At 41.4% G+C, this 26,937-nt stretch overlaps 1 protein-coding gene across 1 annotated transcript in view; it reads right to left on the bottom strand.

The window, feature by feature from the left end:
• The window catches only part of LOC134225562 (protein charlatan), a 126,324-nt gene extending 100,731 nt beyond the window's left edge, over window positions 1–25,593 (bottom strand). The window contains exon 1 of the mRNA XM_062705746.1: window positions 25,411–25,593. The gene's annotated coding sequence lies outside the window, so the exon portion shown is untranslated. The remainder of the gene's footprint in view (window positions 1–25,410) is intronic.
• Between the last annotated feature and the right edge of the window lie 1,344 nt (window positions 25,594–26,937).

Consider the following 26,937-nt stretch of genomic DNA (forward strand, 5'->3'; position numbering starts at 1 on the left):
TGACAGAAAATGCCGTTTGGCCAAAATAGTCGCTTGGCAGAAAATACGCTCTGGCCGAAATGGTCGTTTGGCAAAAAGGATAACGACAAAGTTGTTTGCCCGGATAGGTTATTTGATCGAAAATACCGTTAGATCGAAATGATCGTAAATTTCCTTTGCAAAACGGGTCATATGACCAAACATGTAATTTGGCCGAACAATCTCTCTCTTCTCTTCAATGACACTACATTCCAACGGAAGATCGATTAATCACTTAACTCAAAAAACTGTTTATTTTCAATTCCCCCCTCTCCCTATGTTACACTTCTTGTATGCAGCTCCTGAACATTTTGAATGGGTGGTCATACATCAGGTAATTCCCTCCACTTCTAAGCATTACACCCAATTTTGTACACGGTTGGTATTCATTAATTTCAAGGCTAACCTGAACTTTCACAGCTTTTTAAATATCCCCTGAATTTTCTTTGATTTTTTGTGATTTTTTTCGTGGGGTTGACTCATAGTTTCATTGACACTAAAGGTCTGAGTCGACTAAAACTAGATTGCTTTGCGTGATACTTGAGAAATATCAGGAGGATTGAACGGTTTATTTGTATGTTTCTAAAAATTCATATTTTTGAGTGATTGTACGTCAATCTTATACCACATTTATTTTCGAATTACATGAATCATGTATCAAGGAGAAAATGAACTGCCCGAAGGCCTGACCCCGAAATTGAAAAAAATATTCTTGGCTCTCCATACCTAGCTGCCATATTTTCCGCCGCCTACATTATCCACCACCACCGTCAGCCAACCCAACCCAGTTGGAATCTAAAAATAAAAACACCCCGTCATCATCTTCGAAGTAGACACCCGTCGCCTCCAGCCAACTCAAGAAAAGCATTGCATCGACTGCTGTGCCGCGGAACCGTTCCACAGCAGACCGAAAACGGCGAGCGAGACCCGGCCCGGACTCAGTGCAGTCCGATGCACTGCAACGAGTCGCATGTTGCACACTCCTTCGAATGCCTTTTTTCGGTCCTTTTCTCCTTTGTTGTTCGCTTTGCTGTGCGCTGCTGAGCGTGGCAGGCGGAACAGCTCCTTCAACCGTCATCGTCATCATCATCATTTTCTTCACTTTATTGCTGTTTTTTTCTCTTCTGTTTCGGTTCAACGAGCAACATGCATTTTCCTCACTCAGCATCACCAACTTTAGGACAAGGCTTATTTTCAGATGCATTATGATCGACGTCTACCGCCATCACAACATGCAACAGCGGGAAACACGGTTACTGTTTTTGGGTTGAGGCTCAATCATGATATCCACTCAAATTAATTTCTAATAACTAAAAATTGAGGGATGTAATAGTGAGTTTCTCATTTTTATTATTCTATCAGTATTGATCTATTAATATTTTATATTTTTATTAATTTCCACGAAAATTACGTTTGCTGGATAATTTTCTTCAAATCATTTGTTGAGTTTCAGAAATGATTCGTTACGTTTACTGAGACTTCTTCAAACATGTTATTGTTGTATGAAGGGCCACCTAAGAATTATTGCCAAAATCCTTTGACGAAATAAAAGTCCCATGTTATTGAGTTTATTTTTTAATACAGGAGGAGATTTTTTATTATACATACCTACAACAATTTTCTTCAGAATTTCATAGCTTTTCAAAATTATGGAACAATCTGGAAATATTGACAAGTTCTACCAATTCCGTAAAGGATGGAATCGAGAAGTTGATAAAGTTTTTCGAAGAAAACGCTGAGAACAGCTTCCATTCATAGCATGCCGTCAGTGTAGGGTGAACACGTTTTATGATGAAATGTGTGTGACACCATGTGGGCGCGCTCATGCTCCACCGCCGAATAACGCCGGCCTTATCATCATCACCATCATCGTCATTGAACATACTCGACAGCGGCAACCCAACCCAAGACTCAACATTGAACAGCAGCAGCAACAGCTGCTGCTTCCTCGAAGACAAGGTTTGAGTTTGCTGTCCCTGCTCCATAATACCGTCGTTGCAACGCGTTGGGTGCCACCAAGGGGGTTTGTGGCGAATGTTTTCAAACTGCCCGGCTATGACTGGAAAGAGGATACCGTCGGTGTGTTGTGAGCGCTGTGCGGTAGGTAGGTGGGCTTAAGCTTTGAATTTTTCGGCCGTAGAGGAGCAACACCACCAGAATGAACCGGTTTGGAGATAGTTTGTGGTGGGCCCGCATCAGTACGTAAGCATCAGCGACACAACCAAATTTCAGCGAGCTACAGGTCTCTGCGGAAGGAGATGAGCAAATCGCCTCTTAATATGCGACACGTGGAATATCTGGTGCAATCGGTAGGCGAATAGTTCAAAGATCATCAGACTATTTAAACTTGCTTACAAATAGGTGTAAAAAAGGTGTAAACATAGGTGTGTTATCAACATTAAGGATTTTATAGGAGAATTTAGCCAGAGGAGGTCAAGGAGAATTAGGGCGCCCTCTCCTATAATTGGTTCAAAATTTCGATAATCATTTATTTGTTGTCTACATGGTGCAATAAATAATGGAAAATAATGATTATATTAAATTTTGATAAAGATTCGGTTTACTTAATTATCTTCGAATAATTATTGGATATACAATCCTATTGTCTCTTTACCACTGTAGTTTCTTTCGACCGTAGTGGCAGTCAGCAAACTGTGGCCAAAACATTGCCGGGCCTTTGTGTGCTTTGAAAATGAAAGAACGCGTTTTCAGAGCTTTTCCATGTACAGGGTGAACTCGATTATCCGGAGTCATATTTTTAACCTGTGTTTGGCACAGGACAACAAAAAAGCAAACGCAGTCGTAACGTAACGTAATGCTAGTAGTGATAGTGTTTTTTCTAAGGGAACCGAAGTCAACAACATTCATGATAGTGGCCAATTTATTAATTTTATTTCATGGCACAGATTTTCTTAAAGTATTTGTGAGTGAATAAGGCTATTTCACCAACAGTGGGCCATGCATAAAGTGCAACATCAGCGCCATACTCCCAGTAAGAAAAAAAATGGTGCTGAAAAATCCTTGTGCTTACCCATGTATAAACCACAATGTCATATACAGAATGTCGGACAAAAACCCAGAGAAAATGGTTATCGATACAGATCCGACGGGGACAAGAAGGCGAGGTGCACAGTGAGAAGACGATTTGCGGAGATGGCAGGAGACGGATTTTATGTAGTGCCGAGGCCACCTTGGCCTTAGTTTGAATGAATGAAAAATTTGAAGAATTTAATTAAAATAATTTAAATTAGAAAGAACTTTTCCTGGGATTTCTGAAGATGTTAGGTGCGCATTCCATAAAAAATCCAAAGAAATTCTGAACAGTTTCCCATGAAAATTAAAAAAAAAACGTTCAAATTTTGAACAACTTCTTGTGGAAGCTCCAAAAAATTTCCTGTTGAAATTTTTCCGATTGAAATCCAAATATATTCACGTTGAAATCGATTTTTGACAGGGAAGAGTTGTTTGGCCGAATATGTCATTCTGTCGAACAAACCATTAGACCGAAACTCGGCTGGCCGAAAATAATTTGAGTGAAATAGACATATGGCCGATAATGTCGTTCGGCCGAACAGGTCTTTAGGGTGGAAAAGTCGTCTGGTCAAATAGGTCATATAGCCGAAAATGCCATTTAGCCGCAATGGTCGTTTGGCAGAAAGGGCCATGAGGCCGAAAATGTTATTTGGTCGAAATGGTTGAGAAAGTGTGGTTTCGCCGAACTGCTCATGTTGCCGAAAAATTCATTTGGCCAAAAATGCCGCTTGGCAGAAATACTCGTTTAGCAGAAAGTGCCATTTAGTCGATCGGCCAAAATGTATTTTCAAACGCCATTTTCGGACAAATGATCTGTTGAGGAAAACATCTTTTTCGTCCAAATTATCAGTTCGACCGTATGGAGTGCGTGATTTATCTTGTTTCGGTCAGCAGAACGATCGCGCGATCGGCCGAATTATTGTGTTCTGCATTGCGCGGCCGGTAATAAATCAGTTAATCAATCCAGTGCGTGTTTTCTCGTGTTTCAGATTCCCCAGTAAGCAGAGCGATCGGCCGGTCACCGAAATTGTGTTCTACTTTGTGCGGGTGAGTAAGTTAATCAGAAAGTGAAAATCTGTTTACTGCGGTCGATATTTAAAATATTTAGCGTTTTTTGATTGTTTTTGTTTTAAATCAAACTACACGCTATACACGGCAGACCGTTTATCAAAACGAACCCTGCCACACTCCCTACCCCATATATCTAACATCCCAGTGATTTCTCGTGGAAGTGCAGATAACTTGTCGGCTTCTATCAAAGCGAGTATCACGAAAACAATTTCCTACATATTCCTTAATTGACCTGCATTCGGACACGGCCGGCGCTGGTATTGCTTACTTTTGGGTCACCAGTTCTTACACAAACTTCATCTATTGGTTCTCTGTGTAATTACAGCTGGTCTGGCAATAACGGAGTATCAACCGTGGGCGGTCAATCATGCTCATGCTGCTCATGCTCAAATTATCAGTTCGACCGTATGACCACTTTGTCCGTATGTCGGTTTAAGCCAAATGATATTTTCGGCCAAACTGTTATCGACCTTATAACCGTTTCACCCAAATGGAAGTCGGCAAGATGACTCTCGCCTTTACATGTTATTTGTTATTTACATTGTCGCCTTTTCATGTATACCGAAAGGCCACAAACCCATCCGGCCGACAATGTTATTTGGCCCAACGGGTCGATATTTTGGTCTCATTACCAGTTCAGCAAAAGAAATATTCGGTCAAATAGCCCTTCCTGCTAATCTACCATTTCGGCCTAATGAAATTTTCGACTACGACCTATACTGCCGTAATCTGAGAAAGTGACGTAAGCGCCAAATTACAACGTATATGTTTGCCAACGTAACCTTTTCAGCTTACTCCAGTATATGGGTAAACGATTGTTTCGGCGGGCAACGAAATGGTGAGTTGACATCCGGGAAGGGGCGCCTAGCATAGCTCAGATCCTCACAAGTTCCAATACTCACGCTTCCACGGGTCTTCCGATGACAATTGACCGCCAGCTAAGGGTTGCGTACTTAGCTGGTAGTGCAGCCTGGGCACTGTTGTCCTTCTGACATCAGCTAGAGTGATGGGGTCTGCCTAGGATGTGGTGGGGTTCGACAGTGGGCTCTGTTGAACTTCTATAAAAAGCTGCATGTGTCCCCAAGCAGGCCCTATCAAAGTGACCGTGTGCCGCTCAAAGCGCACTAGCCTAGTCCTGGTGTTGGGTGGGACTTTAAACAAATTTGACCCGACTGATCGAGCGTCTGTTCACCAAGAAGGTGCGGCTCCAACAGCGTCTGTTTGGGCATCCAGCGGCTGAGTATGAAATGCTATTCCCCGGAATCTACTTGCACAACTGGCACAACTTGCCAATGAGGTACACCGCATGAAGCTTGAGATCCTGGGACTGAGTGAAGTCCGTTGGCAAAACTTTGGAGAACACAGAACGCGCTCGGGCACACTCTGCGCTTATGAAGTGGGAACCTATAAGTGAAAGGATAATTGTTGCCAGATTTAGAACACGGGTCCGAAACCTTGCTATAATCCAATGTTATGCGCCAACCGATGCTGCCGATTTGCAAGACAAAGAGAACTTCTACAGTCAACTCATTGCCGTCGTAGATAGAATTCCGAAGGGTGGTATAAAGATCTATTTGGGCTACTTCAATGCGAAGATCGGATCCGACAACTCGAACCATGAGCACATTATGGGACGCCATGGTCTCGGAGAAATGAGCGAAAACTGAGAGCTGTTCGCAGAATTTTGTGGTAATAACGACATGGTGATCGGGGGATCGCTCTTCCCTCATCGACCGGTTCACAAGGTCACGTGGGTCTCCCGTGACGGCTTTACAGAAAATCAAATCGACTACATCTGCATCAACCGAAAATGGAAACGGAGCCTTCTTGATGTACGGAATAAATGTAGTGCCGATATCGCGTCTGATCATCACCTCCTCATCGGCGAAATACGCCTGCGCATTGCGCGAATTCGTCGGCAGGAGGAAAGAGTTGGACGACGATTCAACACACGCCGACTGGAAGATGCCACGGTGAAACGGTCCATCGTTGAAGAGAACTGGAGACGCGTGTTGTAGATATTCCGGAAGGTGGCAGCGTGGAAGACCAATGGACCGCCATCAATAATCCCTTCATCGCCACCAGCGAGAACAATCTGGGCGAACTGCGCACACATAGAAAACAATGTATCACCGATGAGACCTGGAGGAAGATAGAGGAGTGAAAAGAATCCAAAGCCGCGATAGAGCGATCAAAAACCAGAGGAGCCAAAGTTTTAGCCCGTCAACGATACTCGGCTCTTGAGAAGGAAGTAAAACGCTCATGTCGACGAGACAAGCGAGCGTGGGCAGTCTCTCTGGCCGATGAAGGAGAGAGAGCCGCCGCAACCGGGGACATTCGCCTCCTCTACGATATCTCACGACGCTTAAGCGAAAGCTGAATGCAACGGCGAAGCTGAATACAACGATGCCTGTGAAAGACGCGAATGGTAAGTTATTGACCGACCCAACTGACCAGCTGAAACGCTGGTTCGAGCACTTCGAACAACTTTTTCAAGTGCCAGCCAGGCCATCACCACCTCGGCATAATCTGCCGAGTGCTCCTCTTCAGCAGGTTTAGTCATCAACGTCAACAAAACCAAATCGTTGGATAAGATAAGTGAACGTTCCAAAATACGAATTTTCAACTCTAACGTAAAATCTGTGCTGTTATACGCTAGCGAAACATGGTGTGTATCAGTGGAGAACACTCGACGGCTGCAGGTGTTCATTAACACATGCCTGCGGTATATAATTCGGGCCTGGTGGCCTCACAACTGGATCACAACAACGAGCTCCACCGTGGTTGTCACCAGAGGCCGATAGCAACAAAAATTCGGGATCGGAATTGGGGCTAGGCCGGCCACACTCTACGTAGGGACGGAAACGAAATCTGTAAACAAGCATTAGACTGGAACCCAGTGGAACATCGCAGCAGAGGCAGACCCAGAGGCTCATGGCGGCGAAGCCTCAATAAGGAAATAAAAGAAGTCGACTGAAATCTAACCTGGCAACAGGTTAAAGCGATAGCCGGACAACGCTCAGGATGGAGGTTTTTCAAGTCGGCCCTTTGCACCACCGGAGGTGTACAGGATCCATAAGTAAAGTAAAAGGAAGATTGTTGCGGCCAAACAACCTGTTAAGGCATATGGCTTATTCGGCCAAATTACGGTTGACACACATTGCGTTCTTGTCTTTGTATCATCATTAATATGGCGTCGTTCAAAAGAAATAATTAGTTAATTAGGCGATTTCCAATAGATTTGCTTCTCAACTAACATAATATTCCTTTGCAGTGCGCTCATCGAGGTGCCGAGGATTCCTCGGTCTCTTTTAGCAATGAGTGTCGAACTAATTTTCCTCCACTTATCCTAATTGACTGCAGGGACGTGGCCGGCATCGTAATTGGTCTTGAATTGGGTCCTAAAATGAAGAATCGATACTCGATTTTCTTTCAGGGAACGATGAAGGTAATCATTCTAAACGTGTCAGTTTTTCTTTAGACTCAAAAATCGAAAAGAACATTGTTTAATTTGAAATTGAAAAATAGAAGAAAAATGCTTCCTCGACATTTTCGGTCTTGTTTGACGTACGGATTCAAACGCACTAGCAAAACACCGCAGGGCACTTGACTCAACCTTTGACAGTTAATATATGGGGCTGACGTTTTGGGCTGATGGTTCATTCGTTCTGAAATGTTGCACAGCCCAAAATTTGCCTTAAAATGTCTTAAACACAAAAATCTTATTTTTACTGATTTAGAATTTTACCAGAATTTTTATAAGAACGTACCAAGTATTCTTGACCGATGCACTATCGTTTGCAACCATAAACGAGGTAGGGCTTTAGGACCCAATTATAGAAACTCCGAAGCATGTACAGTGAAAATCTGTATTTGTGATGCTAGCTTATGTTCTGTCGTTATGTCAGCCATCAGCAAATTGAAAAGGTCGTAAACTGCCGGGCCGAATGGTATTCCGTCTTCTGTCCTCATGAATTGTTCGAACTCGCTGGCTTCCCACTTAGCCAGGATTATCCTACTGTCCACTCCAGGAGGGAAAGTTTCTTGATGAATGGAAGATGTCGCACATGTTTCCCGTTTACAAAAAAAGCGACAAAAGGAATGTACAAAATGACCGAGGCATCACACCCGTACACCCAACCAGCGGATGGCCGATTTTAATACAGTTCTGCATAAGAACCTTGCAGAAACTGTATAATACAGAGGTTCCCAAAGTTATGGATATGCGACCCACCTAGCAGAATCCCATATTGCTTGCGACCCACCAGGTACCAAATGCATTGATTTTGTAAAATTAGATAAAAATGAGTTCGCGTTAGATTAGGCAAATTATAATAAATTGCCTTATATTTCATCATTGTATTTGTCAAAAATTCGTCAATTTTTTGGATTGGGTGTGGATTGGATTTGGATGTAATTTGAATTGAATTTGGGTTGGATTGGGATTGGATTTGAAATTTATTCAGATTGATTTTGAATTGGATTTCGATTTGATTAGGATTGGATTTAGATTGAATTTGAATTAGATTTGGATTGGATTTGAATTAGATTTGGATTGGATTTTAAATAGATTTATATTTGATTTAGATCGGATTTGAAATGGCTTGTTTGGATTGGGTTCGGGGTTTACATTTGGATTGTATAGGACTTCTTTCCCAAATATCGTATAACAAAAAAAAGGCCGTTGACCTCGTCAGGTTTGTTGTTCTTTAATCATCCAATCATTAGTTAGATCTTAATTCAAAATATGGAATAGATTTGTGGGATAAAATAGTAACAAAATTATGAATTGAGATTTGTTTTTCGCGAACCACCACTGAACAGCCCACGACCCCCCCCCCTGGGGGTCGCGACCCACAGTTTGGGAAACTCTGGTATAATAATTGGGCATATACAAAATCTGTATTATTTCAATACAATTATTGTATTGAAATAATACAGATTTGTATTATTTTAATTCAATATTTGTATAAAAAGCTTATACAGAATTGTATATGCCCAGATTTTATACAATAATTGTCAGATTTGTTTTTTGGGTGTACGTTCTTGCTCCAAAGTATTCGAGATAACCATGAATGACGTTTTATTCAGTGCCAGTAAAGTGTATAACTCTAGTGCACAGCACGGCTTCTATCCAAAGCGATCTGTAGAAACGAATTTGATACTGATATTCTTCCCTCCCCTTCACACGGGAGTTTGGCTGAAGGAAGGTCGTGCGATATGTGCCATCACAAATATTGCCCTCCGCTCGCTTTCAAACTTCTATAAAAACATTCTTCATGCCTGCCGTATCCTAACGGAACTATCAATTCTATACTTTCGCCCCTAATTCTATCAGGAAAATATGCGTATGTATGAACATGTATATAACTGTGGAAGTGCTTAATGAACACTAAGCTGCGAGGCGGCTCTGTCTCAGTGTGGGGATATAATGCCAATAAGAAGAAGAAGTGGTTCCAAAACTGATGAGGCAGTCGCTCATTCGACAACGCCAACATAGAACGATGTGTTTCGGTGCATAACAAGTACATATTGCAGGATTTGCTCTCATTCAGGGATTGAATCCTAAAGAGAATAAACAAGTCTCTCACTTATCATCTCTGTATACATCTACGGTATGTAGCATCCCGCGAGAGACTTTTTTCGCAAGTTGTGATGATAGAGAACTGATTCGGGAGGCTATACCCCATGATAAATTTCTTTTAGAAAGCTCCAAATGCGGGAAGCACTGGCTCTGATGATGCATTTCAACTTGCTCTACACAGCTGTGCAGTAACCAACACGAAATGAGCGAAAACAAAGCGAGAATCACAATTTTTCTGTGGGGGCTGCCTATCCGATGTTTTTTCGCACTTGTATACAAGTTCGATAAATTTGTTATCATGGCTTGTTATGATTCGGAACAGTTTTTGCCTCTCTTTTATCGTTGTTCGTTATCTATTGAGAGCGATTTCTACAAACCCTGCTCTTATTGATTAATCTCCTTGATAATTAACGACGATAGATGAGATGCATAAGGGGCAAGCCAGAGTAAACGCGATGAGCGATGCGACGCGACGCGACTCACGTAAAAGAATAACAATCATTATCAACAGGCTGTCAAATTGCACTGTCGCGTCGCGTTGCATCGCACGTCGCGTTGCATCGCACGTCGCGTTTACTCTGGCGGGCACCTAAGGCTTTTTCGATCATAGCAAGACATGAAAACAAATTGCTCGTCACCTGATACATATGCGAAAAAAGGGGCATAGAAATATTTCACCTACCGACGATGTGATAAAACGTTCGTTCTAGTGCAATTGCCATTGAGAACTATGGGTAAAACCTGGGACGGGACTTGCAAAGAGGAAAAAATGTAACTTCAGCTGCTGCCAGTCAACTGCTGTCAAGAACTGTCAGGTGCAGCCAGCAGCTTTTAGTGTGAAAATATTGGTATCCCAAATAAAATATTTCGCATGATTTTTGATTTACTAAGACTTTTTCACTTTAAGGTCACTCCTGACGGAATCCAAGTTCCAAAGTACTCGCGTTTTCGGGGGCACACCATTCGATTCAGAGGCGGCACACAACTGTCATTTTTGTTTATTTAGCTTTGCTGCGTCGCAGCATGCGTGAAATAATAAAAATGACAGTTGTGTGTTGTGTCCGTATCGAGTGGTGTGCCCCCGAAAACGCGAGCACTTTTAAACTTGGATTCCGTCAGGAGTGACCTTAACGAGTACTCCAATTTATCCGTTTAGCTTATTAATAATCAGTTATAAACTTTTATTTGTTTCCGGTATAAAAATCCTTATGAAAATGAATCTACTAATTCGTAAATTGGATACACTTTTATTGTGCTCAGAAGAGTCCATCCGGGCTTAGGTGAAACAGTCAAGAAAACAGTTGAAACTTGATGATCAACTGTGATAAAAAGAAGAACAAGTGTCAAAACAAGAGAAAAGAAGCAGCGTCTTTGCAGGTCTCGTCTCAGGGTAAAACAAATCGAAATGCGTCATCAGCACCGATGTCCTTACGAATGGAGGTTATCTGAAGAAATTTATCTTGCAGAATATTCCCCCTTAAGGTATAATCTATTAATTTCGTAACACAAAAATTGGTCGTTTTCAACCCCTCTCGCCCGTCCCACCCGTCACACTTTTCATATCAATCATCTTAAAATTGTGTATGAATTGTCACACTTATGTAATTAACGTTCCATTAAGGTAAGCAGAGTTTTGGTTTAGTTAACAATATCAGCAAAACCAAACTGATGGTTGTAACCACGACGACCCCTTCCAGCTACCAGAAGAAATCTTCCAAATTTTCTTGAGTTTTTTTTTAACTTTTTCTGAATTTTCATTGGAAGATCCTCTCAATTTCCAAGCATAATTCCTTTAATTTCCTATTTAGAAATTCGTTTGAATTTCTTGTATTTTTTTTTTAAATTAATTTCCACTGGCAATTTATTTGCATTTTCAAGAAATATACTTAATTTCGGTGGATTTGAGTTTCCACCGGAAATATTTTTGAAACTACACGGAAGTTCTTATGAAATTGTTGCAATATTGAAAATTATGAATCGGGCAATGGACTAAAAAATTTAATTGTTTTCTGTTGAAAATTGACTAGATCGAACTTTAGGTTCGAAAAATAAAGGCCAAAATATTATGTTTTGTACAAAAAGCGCGTAAATAGTCAAGCTATTTTTTGCACCCAACAATGGAAATCCTGTCTTATCATTTTATATTGAAAATTAACTGGATCGAATTATGGACTCAAAACTTGTGGCAAAATACTATTTTTTCATAATATAGCTGAAAGTTACCTTTACCGCTATGTGGATTAATCAATGGTATTCCTAAAAAATTCTGACTACACAACTGCAAATAAAATAAAACATAAGTTTTTTTAATAAGATTTTTTTTCTGGTGATTCGATTATCCGGAGGAATTGATACTCCGGATAATCGGGTCCGAACTGTAATTCCTACATGGTTCAATTCAACCAGAGGAGAAATCCTATCTGCCAGAGGCAATTGAAATGTATAAATAAGGGGCTGTCCATAAACCACGTAGACTCTTGAGAAGGGGGGAGGGGTTTCGAAAAAGTTTACGATAGTCTACGAGGGGGGACGGGGGGGGGTATACCAAAAGTCTGCGTAGACTTTTTTACTTTAATTTTTTCAATTTCAACTCCAAATTTTTCTAAATTCTGAAAATTCTTCGGTTTTCACAATTTTTAACAGGCGCACAGTGACTAAAATCGTGTTTAGCGCGTTTATTTAATAGTACCGTTATTATGTGATTCAGCGTAATGGCGTCCTTGAGACATTTTATCAGTAAGTTGTTGCGCCTCTTTGGTGGTATTCAGCCTTAAGATCTTCTTCTTCTTCTTCTTATTGGCATTACATTCCCACACTGGGAAAGAGCCGCCTCGCAGCTTAGTGTTTCGGAAAGGTATACAAAAGTCTACTAGGGGGGACGGGGGGTTTGAAAAAGTGAAATTTCGGTCTACGTGGTTTGTGGACAGCCCCTAATAACTAAAAATGTAACATAGCAAATAAGGATTATAGTGTTAAGAAAACACGAACACCTAGTCTAAGAGATGAATGCAGGTATTAGATAATTAGCAAAAAAATCAGTAAAAAAACACGAACTTGCAAATCTTTTAACATCTATAGACAGATCCAAAATGTGCGTTCAGATCGCGTTCAATCCGGAAATGACTACCATGTAGGTGGCTTCAAATGCTACACCCGGGTAGAAGATAATAGCTCATTAACAGTAAAACGTGTTATTGATAACAAAACATGATATGAACTTGTTTGAAATAAGAGTAAAAATAACAAGCGGAAATAACAAAAATTTGCACCGAAATATCATAAAAATATCAGGTTTTGCCATTCACAAGAACTTATCAATATCTTGAGCTATTAGTTTGTTCTTTTTAATAGCAAAACCTGATATTTTTATGATATTTCGGTGCAAAATTTTGTTATTTTCGCTTGTTATTTTTACTCTTATTTCAAACAAGTTAATATCATGTTTTGTTATCAATATCACGGTTTCTACCCGGACAAGAAAGCGATCATAGGCATGAGTGAAAATTTGTGAAACCGCAAAGATTTGTAGAACTGTTTCAAGTTGAAAAAAAATCACTAATCTTATCTGTATGTTCTTTTGATAGATACCATACCGTGAGATACATTTTTCGTTACAATAATGAATTCTTTCGGAGGGCTTATTTATTTGCTCAGATTTTGCTCAACTGATCATCTGTATTTGTAAAATAATATTAATTCTCGTAATAAAGGAGATTAAAAGATCAGAAAGCATCTTGTTACCTTCCTTGTTGAGCAAGCCAACAGCTAGAAACGGCCTTTTATACTCAGCTTGCACATCCTGATTGTTCCCGTACAATCTTATTTTAACAACACCTGAATACATTTTTTTTTTCGGAATTCTTGGGTCAGTCATAAATCGAATCTGATATCTTTCAAGCCCAGGACTTAGAATATCCTTCAACAGTATGAATGGATTCGAAATGTTATCCGTTTTCGTTTTATGAACAAAATAAGGAAAGTCAGTTAAAAAGCCCGCTTGGTGCGGTTTGACCCCGACCAAATATACAAAAGAAACGAAAATACCGGAAATAGTTACTTAAATACCAATACTTGATTGGAATAGAATTGCTTTATTCATTTTTGTTCAGTTTAGTATAATACGGGCAACAAGCACACAATCAAAAATCTCTGATAAAGAAATATCCACAAATTATTCATCATCGATAGTAATTCCCTTGAATATTCATTCACCCGCCATGATCTCATACGAGCCACTTTTTTATGAATGAACCACTTCCTTCCGCGAAAAAATCTGTTCCTATTTTGGGTGCCCCCATATTTTGCTGTTGTTGTACGTAACCATAAATAAAATCAGCCATTTCCACCCACAAAATTCAGAAACAGCGGTGCGTACAAGCCGAAAGCAACAAACCCCATCGGTCCGAAAGGAAATGGCATCTCCATGCAGCTCCGACCAACAACAACCCGGTAGGTTTAGGTTTCGCTTTGTGGCGGCATGATATTCTCGGTCCGTTCGAATGATGAACGCACGGAACGGCACGAACCACGGAGGAGCAGCAAGCAGCCATCATCATCGACATTAGACGGCATGAAGCCTCCTAGCCATCAGCAGCAACAGCAACGCGGTACGTGTGACCAACAACCCAGGCAGACGGAGCAGTCGGAAAAATCGATAATCCTCTGACAACTGTGCGCAACCACCCAACGGTGCACAGTGGTTCGAAATGCTCGCTAGTAGAGCATTTCTGTCAAACCTGACCTTTGATGTTTATGCGTTTTATTGTTGCAATACATTAAGGGTATAATAACCAATAGTGAACCCCTGTGTAATTATTACATAATTACATTATTACAGCATAATATAAACATTTTTCTATAAAATCTCATCGGGAGAACAATAGCTTGTAACGATATGATTACATGCATTGCAAATGCCATATGGAATATAAAAAAAGATTATTTTTTACAATTTCGTAAAAAAACAAGAGTGCCCATTATAAGAATATTGATATGGGATAAAGAACATCCCGAAACGGAACATGAAAATCAAATAGAGAGCCGACTATACACAAAAGAAAAACAATCATAGGGAAAGGGGATCGGTTATGGGCACCCTTTTGTCTTTGATCTATAACTTTGGCCCTAGACGAATAACCCTACTACTACGTAGCTGTATGTAATGTACAGGTTTGCATCTTTTCTGTTCGATGAGACCAAAGCAAGCGGGTGAATCTGTTTCCGTTGTTTATCCTGTGCTCCTGGGATTGAGTGAACATTACGAACCCTAGGTGATGTATATAATTTTAAGATCGAAATTTGAAAAGGATGATAAAAATAAAATGTTCAAATAATCGAGGATGAACAACACTCTCAAGCGATCAGATATTCAAATTATCAATTGATAAAAACTCGCAAGAGAGTAAGAATCGCTCGATAATTGTATCTTAATTAGAAGCATTGGTAAATGCTACTTTTGAACTTACTTTCCTACATAACACCTCACGGTCGTGGGTTCGAGTGCCATCGAAGGGAAAGTGGTTACCTCCAATACATTGTTCAAATCAACATCTTCTACATAATGAACATATTCACATATGAGTTTTCATAACATTGTAAATCAACGTCCAAGTCGGTTGGTTTAATCCCCGGAATATAGGTAATTAACTTCGATTGAACTGAACTAAAAAAATGCTAATAGATTACTAAGTTGAAAAGAAGGCCAAGTTCCAGTTAGAATGTGTGCAATGGAAGAAAAAGCTTGCGATGCACTTACGAGATTGATTGATTCACCGAAACCGATTAGCTAAACTGTTAGCAATTTTTCAATAGTAAATAATCATACATACATATTGAAACGCACTGGAGTCGGTTTTTACGCAGAGGATATGGGCCACGTGAATTAAAACAACGTAAAAAACCGCGTAATTTCCAAAATATGTAGTGAACCGCGTAAATCCCGAAATTCGAGTGAAAAAAAAACGAGCAATGGGTAATGTTTTAGACATAACCGCGAAAAGACGTAAGGCTTGTATAAGCGTAACGTATTTATATTTAATTTTTGAATCTATGGGGCTTGATTATAAGTATTAATATTGGAAATGACAACTTCCATGTTGTGTAGAATTATTAGCAATTTGTTTATTTTCAAAACTTTTGGAAATAAAACTAATTATTGAATACATAATCAGAATCGCTTTGTTTCTAACTATTCAGCTGTTATTTAATCTAGCAAATATAGGGCATTTATAGATTTCTTATTGATGATAGTATTTAAAGTTTAAAAATTATTTTATAAACATTTTTAGCAGACTTAAGCAAAATGACTTTTTTTTGGGAACTATCCCGTATTCCATCTCATATATATATTAATCTTATCGCAATCTTATAACATATATTAATCTTATCGCCAAACAAAGAAATACAGCACAAATTTTGTTGCTTATTATTGCTAACATGCGCGCTTACTGCTGAAAAAAAGAAACAGGTCAAGGAGCAGTAACCCTACTACGTGATGAACTTAAAAAATAATAAAAAATATCGACATTAAAGATTTAAAAAAATAAAAAAAAACTTACAAAAATAGAGGAGGTTCTGCTAATACGTAAACGAAAAATTATTTAATGTTGTGGTTTCAAACTCCGAGTCTAAGTCAAGTTTATTGATATAATTTTTCAGAAAAATAAAACCAAAGTATAAAATAATGTTTAATAAAATATTTTTCTGGAAATTATTTTTTGCGGACTTTTTAAATCATTTACAATGATGCATAATCAGCACTATTGCTGATTATCTTCTTCTTCTTCTTATTGGCATTACATCCCCACACTGGGACAGAGCCGCCTCGCAGCTTAGTGTTCATTAAGCACTTCCACAGTTATTAACTGCGAGGTTTCTAAGCCAGGTTACCATTTTTGCATTTGTATATCATGAGGCTAACACGATGATACTTTTATGCCCAGGGAAGTCGAGACAATTTCCAATCCGAAAATTGCCTAGACCGGCACTGGGAATCGAACCCAGCCACCCTCAGCAAGGTCTTGCTTTGTAGCCGCGCGTCATACCGCACGGCTAAGGAGGGCCCCTGATTATTGCATCATTTAAATGCCAATGTCTTCTGTGAATGAATGAAAGTAATTATTTTTAATCGATTTTCATCAGTGTAGTTGAATTTTTTGCTGGGGAATCAGAACTGTTATAGGGGAACTGTCTCCATCTCACTGAACATATATTCATCTAATCGCGAATAAAGAAATACGACTCCAATTTCCTCGTTTCTTTTTATCAACATGCGTGCTCACTGCTGAAAAAAAATCACAAAAATAAGAAATAAATCAAATACGTTTCCATTGCTTTGTTTTTGATGGGATGAAAATCTGAGCCATGAGATGAAATCCAGGAGCAGCTCTCCTAGTATAACCCTGTTTGAATGGGTAGTACCAACCACAACTTAACATATGGTCAGTCATATGTCATGACTCGTTCTCATCCTTGAATGATGTGGATTATGAAACCAATGACTTTTCCCTGGATGAACAGACCAAACCTTTCTGGGCTAATTTTATTCTTCCTCATCCTTCACCGCTGCCATCGAAGCCTCAGCCATCATCGCCCTTTAGCCGTGAGCTCCGAGCGATGCGATGGGCGATTGCATCGATCGCAACGGACACCATTGCATCCGACCATCATCAAGCACAGAATGACGAAAAAATGCGTCCTCTACTTTCATGCATACTCGCAGACCCACCGGCAGCTCTCCCACTATGTTGTGTACGTAAACACAGCAAACGAACAAGAAAAAATGAGTGAGCAGAAAGCACGTCACTACGCGCTGCTGTCACAGACTGAAATGCCTCGCACACGGGAAGCACAGCTTCTTTTTATACTCAAAGAAAATCTTGCGGTGGACCCGAAGGCACGTGAGAATACATTTTGATGTCCGTGTTAGGAATGCACGAGATTGATTATATATAAAATTTTCATTAGGCTTGACAAAAATTGAAATTTTCAGTAGCTTATCATTAAAAATCTTAAGTTTCATTGAAATTGGCAAATTGCTGAAGAGTGTCCGAGTCGATTCATATATAAATCCTTAAATTCCATCGAAAGATAAAGGCGCTAGAAACGTTCGAAATCTTCCCTTCCAGCGTAACGCTCTCGATTTCCAAAAAGTGAAATGACACCAGTATAGTAAAGAAAGACGTAAGTCCTACGTCAAAACAGAAGGATTTCATTTGCCTTTGACTATGTGACTACTGTAGACTATTATTCCAATTGCTGAAAAGCATACAAGACAGATTTACAAAAATATGTTTCTAATGCGAGGAAAAGAGACAGCCTATGAAATTCTAGGTGTTATTGTTATTGATTCAACCCAAATCTCATAGATAGTAGCTCTAAATAGGTAATAATGAACCCCCTTATTCAGCTTGTATTCAAAGGACTGGTGAGCTTTAAGAGCAGAGCAGAATGGATACGTTTGCGTGCGTTTTGACAGTTTTCCCATGGCAAAACTGTCAAAACGCACGCAAACGTATCCATTCTGCTCAGCTCTTTATATCGAAGCGGTATATCCAGCATTTTGCGCGCGGTAATGGCTGCCGTTTTTTGACACTTGGCTACCTAGAAAAGTGTCAAAAAACGGCAGCCATTACCGCGCGCAAAATGCTGGATACCGATACAATATGCTCTAAGAAAGGTGTGGAGGAAATCGACATTTAGTAAACTGTCAACAAAAACAAACTTTGAGGGGAAATCCTGCGACGACACAAGAGTTCATGTTGTTAGTATGATGGTTGAGGCAGATATATTTTAAGCTTCTCATTAGAATGTCACAAGGTTATCGCGATATCAAACTAGAACCGTTAACCTGAATAACCTTAGAACAGAAAACTTATTGAGATACCTAGCAGAGTATCATTGAAAACAGGAAAAAAACTATTTTTGTACTTTTGCCAGTTGTTGAAGTTTTCTGCTCAAACTGATACGATAAACGTGCTACCATAGCTGCAAATGGATTGATTTGTTACAATCATGTGAACTAATGAATATCTTCAACATTGTTGTCAGTTTGTACATATCCATAGAATATCTTCTTTTGTCGTAAAGACCTCTCGTTCCTAAAAAATAAAGAAATTCAGCGCAAATTTAATGAAAGGTACCTCCGACATTCTATGCTGCAGCATATTTTTTTCATGTTTGTTCATGAATAACAACGTGGTTACCTTTAGGAACGGTAAGGGGAGGGATACAATCACATGCTTGTCTGGCGGAAAATTAAATAACAACTTTTGTGACGTAGGGCGTCGTCAAGATGCCGGACGTTGCTATATGAACAAAAGTAAACGACGCACTACCACACATAGACTGCTGTGTAATACACATGTTGATTTCCACACCTTTAGTAGGGGGGCAGCAGGGACTTTGTCCAAGGGCTTGACGACCCCTCCCCATGGCCACTGCGAGTTATGGGCCAAACACAATGGATACGTGTGCGTGCGTTTTGACAGATTTCCCATGGGAAAACTGTCAAAACGCACGCAACCGTATCCATTGTGTTTGACCCTTTAGACCGGGACCATCGTCCCTAACCCCTAATCCCAAGGCGTCAAGCGCATGGCCAGGGGGGTGAAATAATAAGCTAGGCCTTTAACGGAGCCTGTGGGGTACCTGGGCACCCTCCACAGTAATTGTCCCTTACCGCGTCATGCTGGGCTCTGGCGTGGTGGACTTTTTTTCTCGAGCAACTCGTGGGACCAAAATGGAAAACCAAGTCAAATCTTCAATTAGTGTTAGTAGTGTAGGCGACAACCCCTTCGCAAGAGGTGGGTTGTTCAGGTCTCCGCCTAGGAGGCCAGAGGCAATAGTCGGCAGCTCAGTGCGCAGCACCAGTGTGGGTCACTTAACCTTCATCTCGGCTAAAAAAACGCCGGTAGGGGTTATTGACGGCCCATGGCTTGAGGAGGCGATGAACCGCAAACGCGATGGGCTTTCGGCCTTCGAGGTGGCGACGGAACAGCTGGACACCATCATCGACTTTGCGTCATCGAAGCATAATATCAGTAAGGACCTCAAGAGGAGCTTGCAGAAACTTCGAAAGTCGATGCTGGACGCCAAGCTGGAGAGGGCGGTCGGGACGGCCAAATGTAAACCCGTGAAATCCGTGGAGTCGAGGTCTACCCAGACTGAGGCTCAAGGATTCGCGGACTCGGGCAAGGTCGAATCGACCGAAGGTGTGCCAGCGAAGACGGTGGTACCAAAGTCTACCCAGACTGAGGCTCAAGTATTTGCGGGTACGTCGGGGGTGACTGCTCCAACGGAACAGACACAAAAACGGGGGAAACAGTCTCCAGGGGATGAGCACCCTGGGGTCCGCTCCAAAACGCGGAGGGTTACTACCCCGAACAAGGGTAGTGGGGCTGGGAAGCTGAACCCCGGCCAGGTACCTCCAAAACCGGGGGAGGAAGGACCTGGAAAGGTCCGTCCACCCAGGAAAGACGGTGGTAAGGGATTACGGCAGGCTGAGAGCTCTCAGCCGCACCAGACCAGGGAAATAGAGGGGGATGACGCCTCCTGGACCCTGGTCAAGAACAAGAGGAAACCGAAGACGTCAAGGGACGAAAAGAAGGCCCAGGCGAATGCGGGTAGCAAGAAGTCTAGGGTAGGCGCCAATCGCTCCAGGGGCGATGCCCTAGTCATCACGGCGGACGAGGCTAAGTACTCGGACGTCTTGAAGGCGATGAGGAGTGACGTCAAGCTCGGTGGACTCGGCGCCGACGTACGTCGAATAAGACGTACTCAGATGGGCGAGATGATCCTCGAGCTGAAGCGGGGCGTCTCGCAAAAGTGCGCCGCCTACAAGAAGTTGGCGGAGGAGGTCCTAGGCGAGACGGTCAAGGTGAGGGCACTCACGACGGAGGGGAATCTAAGGGTTAAAGACCTGGACGAGATCACCGAAGTCGAAGAGCTCGTCACGGCACTGCGGCGACAGTGTGAAGTGGAGACGCCCACCGCAATCGTTCGGCTACGGAAAGGTCCGGCAGGGACGCAGGTAGCATTGGTTCGGCTATCTGCAGCGGACGCCTCCAAGGTAGTCAAGTTAAGGAGCGTCTAGGTGGGATGGTCGGTATGCCCTGTGGGCATATACGAGCAACCCGAAGTTTGCTTCAAGTGCCTGGAACCGGGACACAAGCAATGGGACTGCAAATGCCCTGACAGAAGAAATCTCTGCCGACGCTGCGGATTGGAGGGACATAAGGCACAATGCTGCATGAACCCTCCCAATTATTTGATTTGTTCCAGCAAAGCTGTGAACAGCAAGCACCCCATGGGAGGTTCGATGTGCCCGGCGTTGAGGCGTGCTGCAAAATCACAGTGCAGGTAACGCAGCTGGCTTGCTCGGCCTCGCCCGAGTGTTTGGTGTGCGCAGGTTTAGAGGAAACGAAGGAACACGTGTTGGAACACGTTTTCGCGCAATGCGTGACCACATACTTGCCACATGTGGTCTGGACACTACCCCGGACAACCTAGTTCGGAGGATGTGTAAAGATGAAGTTGGCTGGAACGCCGTTTTATTGGCTATCGCCCAAATCGTCTCGAAGCTACACAGAAGGTGGCGCGTGACTCAAGGATGGCTAGTTCAGGCGCAAATAAGAGGTGGTCCAAGGGATCGGAGTCGGCTTCATGGGTCATACCGGTGGTCATGCTTTGTGGTCGAACTCGATCCTTTTATCGAACAAGTGGCCGCGCGAAGAACAACATGGTATCGTCGCTTTCGCGGCGTCGGTCAACCGGGCGGGTTCCGAGCCCGAGGACGGAAAGGGGTCCTCGTCAAGGCTGGGGCAGGCGTAGGCACCGCGTCGGCAAGTCCCTCTGTGTTCTGGCGAATAGGCCCTATCGCAGAAAGGTCAATTTGTGGTGCACGCGGCATCATCATTCTTGATACCAGTCGTGCAGAGGGAAGTAGGCGCGAAGTCGACCCTTCTCACCTTCCGAGGAATAGGGCGTGGTAAGGCCACCTGGAAAGCCGGTAATGCGCTGGCACGATACCATGGTGTTCTTCTAAAAAAGCGAGTCACGAAGTTCGATGCAGCAAGGACACGCAGCTAACCTCGAGGGTGCGTTGTGCAGTGGCCCCCCTTTGAAGCATTACTTTCTGGTTGTACCGAAGGGACTATGGGCTTGGCGGCAATGGAAACGGTTTAGCGGGTCGGGGATGTAGTCCTGCCTCCCTCGTATGAAATGGGACTGAAATGTTGTTTTATGGTTTAAATAAGGCTTATTAGAGTGCTTAATGGTTTCCTGGGTATCATCCCTTCTAAACCTTCCAAAACATGCTAGATTTGGTTCCATTTGGTTGATTAATTCTTGTTTTATGAAGAAATTGGTGTTTCATTTGTATGAGAGCCCCCCTTTCCAAAGAGAGGAGGGGTCTCGGACCATCTTAAGAACTTTCCCCGGACCCAAAAATCTTCATACAAAATTTTCATGTCGATCGGTTCAGTAGTATCCGAGTCTATAAGGTTCTGATAGACAGAAATTCATTTTTTTATTCATATGTTTATTTGGTAGGTACTCTGTGTTCTTAAACGCTACTGTGCCGTGATCTACTGTGGTACTCTGCTGTGCAGAACCCACACAAAATCTATTTTTAGATATCCATTATTCGTTATTGTTGTCGTTGCAAGTTCATGTTGTCGTGAGTCCATTGTGTCCGTTTGTCCATGTCGTGTATCCAATGATCGTTGCATTATTGTTCGGTTGCCATTTAATCCGGGTAACGTTGGAGGAATGCCTCCGAGAGGAACAAGTTGTTAGTCGTCATCAGGCAGCCGTAACGGTAAGGCGCGTACCCCAAAACGTCACCATATGGGCTGCGGATCCGGCGACTGACAAGAGTTTGGGGGCGATTCAAATATGACGTCCACTACTTTTTGGGATTTCTAGACCCCCTCCCCCCCTCTGTCCCGCTTTTTTGTATACCTAGTACATGTACTGTCACAAAATCTTAGACCCCTCCCCTAAAATTTGTGACATCATTTTTGAACGACCCCTTGGTGGAGGGGCTGGGAATCGAACCCATGACCATTCGCTTATAAGGCGAATGTGTAGTCAACTACGCAACGAGACCCCCCTTGAAATTCATTTTTATGTATTTGGATTTGAAAAAAATTCGTCGATTTACTGCATTGTATAACTTATATCGATTTCGTCGATATATTTGATGTAACACCAGATAATTGATTTACAATGATATGGAAATGCTGAAAATGCTGATAATTGATTTATGTTTCAAATGAACTATAATTAGTATGAATTGATTTATGGGTGTAGCCAGCCTCGGGCTGAAAGTCTCCCTAATAAAGACACGAAAAAAAAGATTTATATGTGTAGTCTCAGTGTAGTCATAGGTGTAGTCAGCTACGCCCAAAATGATCAAAACCAGAGACAATGGTATTATCGAAGAAAGTAAAAAATATGTTCCATTTCAAATATGAAAATACAATAACGATATAATATGAAAAAAAACTATGTAAAAAAAGAATTAGAAAAAAATGCCAATAAAAAACCTTTTTCTTCTTGATTTTAAAATTAAGCATTTCTCGCTTAACTTTTCAAAAGTAACATTTTTTTCATGAATTAATTTGAATAGCGCAATCAACAGAACAACATGAAAGCTATTGATTGCAGTATTCAAATTAATTCATGAAACAAATGTTACTTAGGTCCTTTTGAAAAGTTAAGCGAGATTTATTCAGCATTTCGGATGCTGAATAAATGCTACTCAGCAGAATTTCTTCTTTATCGATAAAGTAGGATTGAGCATTTAAGCAGCCATATATTGGGCCAAAACCTGCATTAAAATAGCATTAAAGGCGACTATAGGGCTTATTGGCATTCAATGTTTTGCAGTAAAGGCGCATATAATTCCACTTAAATGCTTTATATAATGCTTACTGGTTACCTGGGCAGTGTTCAAAACTTTGTTTAAAGTATGCAAAACTTTATAATAACCCTTCCTTTTCCCAATTATTTCTACTATTATGCTCTAAAGACGTCTTTCTATTGATTTTGCCAGTTTTTGAATTGTTTCCGGGAAGATATTTCGTTATTTTTGCACGAGAACCTTCTTTAATAAGTTTAAGTCGAGGTTTAGGTTCTGTATCGTGTGATCTAGAACTTTCTGTACAAGAGCACCACAGATTTTCAATGGGGTTGAGGTCTGGAGAGGATGCGAGAGCGTTGTTTCGGCATTGTACAGCTGCCACTCTTTGACGAGATTGGAACAATGTTTTGGACAAAGTAAAAATTGGATCGAAATTTTGGAACGGAGCTTGCTTTCAAGTTATTTCAAGAAATGTCCTAATAAATGAAACGTTCCATAGAAATATTGATAAACCTTAGGTTTATGATTTCATTTGCACCTAAAGCATTCCAAACCATTACATGATCAGTCGGTGGCAATTTTGTTAGATCCAATTGGTTTGCGCTATTCCTTAACCAGTCCATCGGTCCCGAAATGGTTAAATTTTCACTCGTACATGAAAATGACACGGTTTTGAGCATACTTTAGTTCTTGGCAGATTTGATATTTTTCCGCGAATGGCGATCACAGTATTCTGCAACAACTATGATAACCAATATCGTTGCGGAATGTTTGCGGACTGACCTTAGAGCTCGCACACTTTAAGGGCACTACCCTTAGGATTTTGCCTAATTTCGTGAAGAAGAGTGCGGTTGTGATAGTCAGTGAGCTTCGACGGAAATTTCAAGTGATTTTGATTTTTAGAAGTAATGTATCACATACTGTACCGACGATCACGAAAGGTTACCAACACCGGTTATTACGGACAAGCTTTTGCCACCATTCTTGATCAATTTTCATGATTTTTCAATATGGAACAGTCATTTTTCTACAGAACAAACACTTTGGTGCTAAACATTATTAGAACTTGGCAGAAAGTTTCAATTTATACTTGTAATCACTAGATAAAGCTTTCCTTCAAGACTATATGTATGTGTTGGATATTGGCCTAATGACAGATCATTATTTATTAGAAAAAAAAATAAGAAAAGTGTACGGACATTTTTTTGGCGTCGGTTTTGTGAATAATTTTAATTTATAATTAAAGTAAATAAGTAAATAATTTTATTTTATTGATTGAGCGTTCTTTTTGATATTTCAAGTACTGACAAACCAAAGGGGTCTAATTAGACGTCAAATAAATCAAAGGTGCAGCAACTCTGGTAAGGTATAATGTATTTTATACCTGATTTTTATATGCGGATATGCTGTACGGACAATTTTTTGACACAGTATAGTTCTTAGTTTTATCCAAGAGAATATACTACAAAAACACAACAACTACACTACCGCCACAAACATAACTGTCTCATAAATATGAAATCCATATCAAGTGGATGCATATCGCGACAGCAGTGCAGTTCAACCCGTTCAACCGCTCCCGATTTGGCACAATCAAAAACAATCCAACATTTTTTCCGCTCCGAACCACCGTGCGGAGGTGGCAAAACATGACGGCATCCATTTTCCCGCTGCGACGCACAAAGCCCAGGAAAAAGCCACCACCCAGCCAGCCAGGCAGAGGACGCCCGCCGCCGCCGGGGGTGGTTGAAAAAAATTTTCACCATCATCGCCGCCCCCGCTTTGGCAGCTGCAGGCGGCGACGGCGGCATATGTTTACAACGGGCGCGCGAAAACTTACCTCATTTTTCGGGGCCGGTTCTATCCATTTTGAAAGTTATCCATTGTCGTTTTTTCGCGGCGGGGTCACTTCCTGGGCACTAGCAAATTTTCCTTGGTTTTCACCTTTCACAAAAGCTCACATTCTGTGCGCGGGGAGAGTTCACAACCGGACACAACCGCACGACTCGGCCAGTCACTCCGAAATACGCGATTTACGAGCGAGCGGTGAGCCTCTTCCCGTCGTCGTCCTTTTTTTTTGGCTGGTTTGATGCTCGTTTCAAGTCGCCCGAAAGGATGAGAAGTTGCACTTTCTCGAAAGTAATCGACACAGCCGAAAGAGAGCGAGAGGGGTGGAAAATCCACCCCTCATTTTCCTTTCGAATCGTTGTCGAATGCGCCTGGCGCCTAGGTGGGTTGTTAGGCGTATGCGAAGATAGTCGGGAACGCACACAAACACCCAGACACCCATGCACTTTTGGGCAACCCGGAAGAGGGTGTCGTCGAGTGCGCCGTGAGCGAGGATGACTCGTTTCTGCGATGGGATGGGATTGTATGGGTGAGAGAATGCAGTTGGGTTGGGACGGCAACGGCAACAAAGCTTCGTCGACGGACGCGCATGCATGATGGTGGAAAATTGGAAAACGTAAACATTTTGGATGGTAGTCATCGGATTGGTCACTGCAAGGCAGAAGAGCGCTGTTGTTTGGCGCGAATATTTAACAGGGTGATTGACAAATTTGAGTTCTACTCGCGTGAATTTAGTTCTCTGAATAATAATTAAACATGTTATTGATCACCTGTCATAAGACGAATACAGTACTATTCCATTTAATTCCTGATAATTAAATCCAAGATTAGTTCAGTTAAAAGTAGGGGAAGGAGGGGCAATATGCCTTAGCTAAGCAAAGACTGCTTTAATGTCTTAGCTGTAACGATTTTTGGGTTTTGGGGCCTCTTCCCCAAAATATATTTTTTTTCGGTGCGATTAGATGAAATCAAAATGCAGTATTATGACCTTTGGTATATCAAATTGCTACTGCGTAATTGACTGGAACTTGCAAAATTTGATACAGAACCAAATAGATTTGCTTGGGATTATCTATCTACTTCCATTTCTGAAGCGTATGCACTTATGGTAAACTATTGCAACGGCAACAATTAATGGAAAGTAAAGAATAATTAGTTCGATTCCCGGTTTGATTGCACGACAAGTTATGATATATAATCTTCCAGAATATTTCAATTCCCCGGACATTTTTTCCCGAAAAACAAATATTTTTCACAAAATCTTGAGAAAATCATGAATTATCTTCATGAAAATTTTGGGTATTTAAAATGATACTTTGAGTAGTTATCGAATGATTATCCATGGACATTCCGGTAATTTCTGTTTAAGCATTATTGTAATCTAACTTATGTCACAATATCGACATGTGCTCAATCTCATCATTTTACAATTCAGCGGGAAAGACTAAATAATAGGAAAATTATTGCGCACACAATTTAAGCAAAGCCTACGCTTAGGCGCAATTAGCTAACGCATATA

This window comes from Armigeres subalbatus, chromosome 3 (assembly GCF_024139115.2).
Source record: "Armigeres subalbatus isolate Guangzhou_Male chromosome 3, GZ_Asu_2, whole genome shotgun sequence".
NCBI lineage: Eukaryota > Metazoa > Arthropoda > Insecta > Diptera > Culicidae > Armigeres > Armigeres subalbatus.